Source organism: Poeciliopsis prolifica, unplaced genomic scaffold (genome assembly GCF_027474105.1).
Source record: "Poeciliopsis prolifica strain line A6 unplaced genomic scaffold, Auburn_PproV2 SCAFFOLD008, whole genome shotgun sequence".
In the NCBI taxonomy this organism is placed as follows: domain Eukaryota; kingdom Metazoa; phylum Chordata; class Actinopteri; order Cyprinodontiformes; family Poeciliidae; genus Poeciliopsis; species Poeciliopsis prolifica.
This window is the reverse complement of record NW_026562383.1, coordinates 2,108,945-2,116,572: the sequence shown is the minus strand read 5'-3', so window position 1 is coordinate 2,116,572 and position 7,628 is coordinate 2,108,945.

Below are 7,628 nucleotides of genomic sequence, written 5' to 3'. Positions count from 1 at the left end.
CTGCAGCCTGGTAGGGCTGTGTAGAAACAGCACATCCTTTTCTTCCTCCTCGCAGTGTGTTTCTCCATCCTGGGTGTGGTGGAGATTGAGTAAAGGTGAGGCGTTTTGAAGCGCCTCCTCTCTGTCAGGGCAGACGCTGAAGTTCAGCGCAGCGACGCAGCGACTCCTACCAGCAACTCCTACCAGCAACTCCGTCTCTCTGCAGCATCTCCTTACAGTTTCATTTAGGGTCATACACACACACACACACACACACACACACACACACACACACGCAAACCTTAAGAAAGTATGTGTTTTTCTCACGTTTCTGAATATGTCAGAAATATTATAAAATGATCTAATAACACAAAGTTCAACTAATTAAGGCTACATTAGGACACCTCCAGGTTAATTACCTCTTATAGGGGCAGTATTATGTGTTTACATGGAATGAGCAATCAAGTGACTGTTAGAAAAATGCTCTATATATCAAAGATGACATATTTAACTTTATTATATAACCCTGTCAAATTGGCCTCTGTCTCTTTAAGAAACTCCAGCTCTTTCTGAAACTTCAGGAAGTCATCGCAGCATGGCTTCTATTATCTTTAACAAAGTTTTTACCAGCGTTGCTCTTAGAAGTAGCTCCTATAATGAGCTCATCTGATGTGCAATTCCATCAGGTGTTTGCTAATTGCCGCTGGCTAGTCTGAAGGAACTGAGTGGGTCTGTAGTAACTGCTTTGTGAGCCTCAGCTTTGAGGAGGAGCTTCATTTTGAAGGCGGAGCTAGGTCCACCCAGGTGTTTTGCACAGCTGAATGGTTGCCATAGAAAATCAAAGGAGTTCTCAGATATACATGAGAGGATCAAGTCAACACTTTTAAAGCTAAAAACAAGTTGATTTTACATAATGGTGCCCCTTTAAAATGGTCAAAATCAAACACTTAGATCACATCAGCTGAACATTTTTCAGACATTAACACTCAGCATTATGAAGGGTTTTCCTGCTATGCATGGGGCGTTTTTGGTCGAGCTGTTGAGAGTTCACTTCAGAAAAACAAGCAACATGTTTTTAGATCTACGTTTCTTGTCACAGGTGTGTTTTTTTCTTTTTTTTTTTCATAATTGTGCACAAATATTAAGATTGAGACAAACTAAACATCCTCTTTATGCAAATGTTTTATATTTTATCTTTCTTCCAACATTTAAAAATAGAACCAAAGTGGTGGTTGGTAGAAAAATGACAACAATTTTTCTATATTAGATATTTCTGAAAAAGTATAAGTTGTGTTTTTACAAAATGTCAGGCATGCCTACTGGGATTGTGTCGGTTGCAGATTCTGGTATAGGATGTAGTTTTGCAACACCTGCATCTGACAGACTGCATAGGCTTTGTTTTCAGGGAAAAATGCAATGAAAAAAACATCTAGAGCATTCTGAGGTTCACCAAAGGGAACAACTTCTGCAGTGTTATGCTTTGGACAGAGGAGTCTAAAATTGATTACTTAGACAGTACAACACGGAACATGTTTGGCATAAACATGTTTGCTTTGTGGGAAAAAACCCCCGCAAACATCATTCTATCAGTCAGAATGAAGATAGGATTAAGAAATTAAAATGAAGAAATAATTCTTATAGATAACCTTCACAGCAAAAACAATCCACAATAAACTGTCAGTTATGAATATGGTTATGAATTAACAACAAAAGACTACGGGAAATGTGATGAGCCTTTGACCTCATTTCACATCCTGTCAAGCGGTTTGGAGATAGAGCTGGACTGCTTGGTGATTCTAAAGAGAGAAAGATTCTGCAAAAGTATCCATCATGTTTGCTTGAAGCTCATCAGAAAAAGTTACAGAAAAAAGTTATCAAAATATACTTTCTGCAAAGGAAACAGCTCAGCTAGGTTAGCAACAAGCTGCAAAGTGAATAAAGGGACAAGTGTAGCATGAACAACAGGAGTTCTAATGTATTGTGCAGCATCACAATGACCTAAACTTTCTATAAGGTTTCTGTAGCTGCGTTTTCATGACAGATGTGCAAACAACCTTTTCCATGCTATGCTGATTTTGAAATAAACAACTTTGGTATCGTGGTGTTTCCATTAAATAAGGAAAGAAATTGAAATCACACAAGAGTAAATCTGTTCATGGCAGTGACAGATGTAAACAGTTGCATGAGACATATTCATATTTGGTATCTCATTCAGGCTTCGCCTCGTTGGGAGCGGCGACGTCCGCAGCACTTTGGGGAAATTGCAGTCAGCGGTTTTACAGAAGAATAATAATTAAGAAATAGAAAGTGAGACACCAGAAACCAGCACATGAGAAACATTCTCACTGGGAATATTTTTGCCAGCCTCAGAGACACTACTTCAGTTGTCAAAGAGACATGGAGGCTTTCAGAGAAAACCATTTCCTCAAGATAGCGCCTTTTAAAGTACACACTTCTGAACTTTCCCTTTCAGGCAGATCCGCCAAACACATTTTGGTTGATCTCATCCTAGGATTCTGTAGAGTCGCAGAACGTTTCAATGATCCGCTTCGGCCAGTGACATGGAGGTCTGGGGAAATCTTGAGAAACAGGAGTGCTTTGCAAATTTCTTACAGTAGAAAAAGAAGAAATGCTTAGATGCGTAACAGCTAGTTAGATACAGAAAGTTTATCATCTTTTATTTTATTCCAGAGCTCCACAGAAAGCAGGATTGAGAAAGAAAGTTGCATTGCAGCGTTGACGTTTTCAACATGAATTGATTCTTTTGGTTTGCGGATCTGACTGGGTGAGCATATTTCAGGTAACAAGGAAACAAGTCAAAATTGCAACAGAATAAAAAAAAAATTAGCATGTCCACCTTCAGTTACAAAAAGAAAAGTCATTGTTGACAGGTTGCTATAGAGAGTCGAGGTGTGTGATGCTGCATATCTCAGTATTGATCTGAAACCAAGTAAATCAAGGGCCACGATCACCCATACTGATACCAATACTTCCTATCGTTTAAGTTTGATACATCAACAAACTTCAGACCTTTATCTGTTTTTGTGGTTTTTTCCTCCGAATTATTTTGTTAAAACCTAACGAAGGTGGTGGAGTCATGTTTTGGGCTGAAATCATGGGAGAGAATCGTTGGTCGGCCCTTCAGAGTCCCAAAGGTGTGAAAATGACCTCAGCAAAGTATAGGGACTTTCAAAGTATTGGTCACTTTCTTTCATGATTCAAAAGGAAGAGCCGTAACTTTGGTGGCAAAATCATCTTCATGCATGACAAAGCAGCATCTCATCCTGTGTCATCGGCTGCTATGGGCATGAAAGGGGTGTGGTCACCATCGTCACGGTGACCACATCTTCATCCACATCGCATGGTGTGGTCACCTCTGACCTCAGTAAAATTTGATTTATACTGTAATAGCTCACGACTTCAAAATTATACTGATCATCATTTGCATTGATCATTTAAAAAAATCTGAGAAAATATCACTTGCATAATAGTTTGGAACATTGTGTAAAAATAGCGGCTCAGTGTGAGTCCACGTGCGTGTATTCGCGCTTGTGCGTGTGTGTGTGTGCGTGGGTGTGTGTGTGTGTGTCTGTGTGTGTGTGTGTGTGTGTCTGTGTGTGTGTGGTTTTTTTTGTTCCAAACACAGCTGTTCCCCAGCGGTCAGTGGAGGCAGCAGATGGAGAAACTCATGTTTATTTTTGCAGCAGCAAACCCTGAGAAATCTGCAGGAAAGGACCCTGTTCCCATGGAGACCCTCATCTGTTGTGTGTGGAGCAGCATCCAGGTGTTAGGGAATGTCAGTGATGGTGAACTGCTGGCCAATTCATTGGACAAATCAAACAAAAATGGCAAGAAAACACAATCACATGCGTACACGCCTTTGGTTTAGGAGACGATTTTGACTTCCACGGTGTTTATGGGGACGCGCACACACAGGGCATGCGAGACAGTTCACACACAACCAGCATGTACATTAAGGACTTAGACTGGCTGCTGAGTTGGAAGAAAAACCTCTAAGACACGCCGAGCTCATTAGCTACCCGTTAAGGCTCACATGGCCTGAGAATGCTGGTGTGTGTACCTGCGCGCGTGAGTGTGTTGGTTAAAAGGAGTTGACATGTAAAGGTTCATCCACTGAGTGCATTTTGCTCCATCAGAATCAAATGATCCAAACAGATCCCTTTTGTTGCTTTCAGGAAGAGCATCTTTAGGAGAAACCATCGCTGTATCCAGTCTAACAAGTGCAACTCATACAGGTGTGTGTGTGTGTGTGTGTGTGTGTGTGTGTGTGTGTGTGTGTGTGTGTGTGTGTGTGTGTGTGTGTGTGTGTGTGTGTGTGTGTGTGTTTCCTTCTGCTCTGGGTTACAGCGCAGTAAGAGGGAAAATACCTCCAGAACTATGGCAGATTACAGGGGATTACATGGTAAACTCAGCATCAGGATGCTTGTGTTTTTGCAGTCCAGAATGTGAGAAAAAGAGTTTAAGTTCCAAGGCAAATACTCTGACCCCACATCGCTTGGAGTTGCTTCAGTATTGCTGTCGGAGTGTGTGTTTCTATTCCACAGCAGCGCAGGTTCCACAAAGAAACAAAGTGTCAGAGCAGTTGAGTGATTGGATTAGCAGATCAGGTTATTTTGATCTGAGAGCTGCAGCTGGTGTTGGAGCCGGTCCAGACTGAGGCGCACCGTCATATATTGCAGGAGGAACGCCCTGCTGCTGGCTCGACGCGCAGCAGACATGTGGGGCGCTCTTTGTAAACGCACGCAGTAAAAAACATTTACGGCAACATTTTTGGTTTATTTAGCTTATCAAAAAGGGAAAAAAGTAGGTGTTCATTTTTCAAAGTCGTATTCCCAAACTAAAATATATATTCATAAACTACATGTATAGTTTATGAATTTGTATTTTTGTAATTAAATATTTGGTTAGGAGGCTAAACATTTAGTTCCTAACAAAGTGCTTAAGTCTGAGCTAAATATTTAGTTTTCAAACTATATGTATATTTCAATAAAACATTTAAGTCCTAAACTAAACATTTACTCTCCAAACTTGTATCTAAAGTTACAAGTCCAAGCTAAATATTTAGCTAATATGAAAATTAGTTTGCAAGATAAATGTTTAGTTTGTTTGCTAATTATTTAGCTCATTTTAGATGTTCTTTATTTTGGTAGTTCATTACTGGATCATTGATTTGCTTCTTTGTAATTTTGATACAAAACAAACTCATCAGAACATCATTTCATTTTCTGTATCTGTGGATAATAACTCTCGCCCGCATCCACAAGAATGGACGTGTCAAATACATCTCAGCTTTCTAAAAATAACTAACTGAACTAATTGAAAGTAAAGTGATTACTTGAAACATTAAAATGTGAAAAAAAAAGCCAAACATGGAAACATGTCGTTTGGTTCGTTCAGAACGTTTTTGCCAACATGTGACTGTCGAGCCTAATGAAGGCCTGGTGCAGCTTTCAAGGGAATCTCTGTGGATTTCTCTGTTTAAAGATCTTCACTGACTGCTTTGACTAATGTTTGAGAGATGTCCAAACATTTTGTCATGTGGGTCAAAATCATGAGCTCAAAATGACTTGTGGGCCAAAAATATACATATACATATTTAAAAACTAAAATGACCAAAAATGTGACAAAAAAAAAAAAACTCAGCTAAACTATAAATTAAGCATGATTTGTTTAAATAAAATAAAAATGTAGATGTCTGCATAGGGTCGGGATTGTTGATCCTAAACTTGAGATGGTTTTTCCTTGTTAAATGAAAAGCATCCAGTTTGCTTATTATTTCAAGCTTAATTAACAAAAACTCAAAAAAACGTCTTTTTTTTTTATTATTATTTTCAACAATAAGAACAGCATCTTGGTTAGTTTTCATTTTAAACCACTTGCTGTAATTAGTCAAGTTTAATACAGCAAATAAAAGCAGATCTCTTTACCCCACAGTGGACTTTAGACTACACATCAATATGGCTGTAGTTACCATGACAATATAACCAAAACAGTAAGGTTGGAAAAGGGACCATTATGTTTTGCATCTAACATTCCTGTAAGTAGATTTTGATTTAAAAAGCGTAGTTTTGTTTTAATTTATTCTTGAGTTCTTGCCGTAAACAGATCTCTTCATAAATGATTCTCGTTTGCATTTTTCAACAAATCTCTTTGTTTCCCAGTGATTGAAGAGGAGCGTGCGATCACACCAGCCTTTACATCAAGCTTTCATTCCAGAGAGAAAATGTCATCCTGCAGCACATCCTCTTTAGAAGATAATCTGAAATGTAGATTAAAACGAGCCTCTTGTGTATTCTGAACAGAACAGCTGGTTATCTCGGGGGAAACAGGATTGAAGCTCGGCCTGCAAACGCAGGCTGAGCTCGCTTGAGTTATTCAAAGTTGCTTCCTAAAATGAGAGTGAGCGCTGACGACAGAGGCCCCGGGGTCAGATGTGAGAGCGGGTTATAGATCACCAAGCTCCTCTGTTTGTGCAATCTGTCGACCTTTTCCTTTCCCCTCTCAATTGTTTATGTTTAGCTTCGCTTTTTTACCTCTGACTCTTGTTTAGCTTAGCAGGGAACGTGTTAGCAAGCAAGCAGAGGAGGAGAGTTTGCCCACTTACCCAGGTAAGCCTATTACAGAATTATGGCAGCGGCTGAGACTTTGCGGTGACAAGACGCTCACACATTTATCACCTCAGGATGTGTTTACTCCAGTTGTGAGTTGTCATTTCACGTTTTCAGACTTTCTTTTTTCCTGGCATGAGACAATGTTGGTGTTGGGAGATGTAGTGAGAGAAACTAAGGGTCTTCATCTACTTTAAAGTAAAGTTAAGCCCATTATTCATCCTCTGCCAGTGTCAACCCCCACAGTGTGACTTCTGTCCACCAGCTCATGAGCTGAAAAATGTTCAATTTCATACCAATAAACATGTCTGAATCTATTCATGTCAAGCTGTTCTCCTGTTTTGTTTTGCTTCTTTTATGAGATCCTGGCAGTGAAAAGATAAAGAGGACAAAAAGTGGAAGCATAGATTCTGCTTCCCTCTAGTGGCCACCGCCCTACATCACAACTCTTAGTTCATGAAAAATCTCAGCTTTAAAATATTACATTTAAGTTTCACTTTATGCTGTTTTGACAAAACAGTTTGTCATGAACGTGTAAAACAAATTTTGTGTGGTTAGAAACTGAGGGAATAATCCATTTTCTTCTTATATTTTATTCATTTAAATTTTTTTTTTAATTAATTTATTTATTTATTAAAAATTGCAAAGACTATTCTACTGGGCCAAAAAAGACCCAAAACATTTTTGCCTTCTGATTAATAAAGTAAATACAGAATATTTTCATAAATCATGATCTGATTTATGGTTCTGTTATTTTCTATTGGCTTAATATAGATTAATTTTTATGTGCATTTAGATGTCTGTATCTTTTCATTTCTGTGAATGGATATCTTTAATAATTAATGTGTTTTTTTACTATATGATACCACTTTTGGTTAGAAAATGTAAATTAGCAAACACATGTTGGAAGGGAAATTTATGGGAGTTTGAACCTGTTGTCACGGAAACCGCCAGAAGGTAGAGAACTAAAAATACTCAAGCAGAGCTACTCTTACTTATTGTAGCTCAAGCGAAATTAAT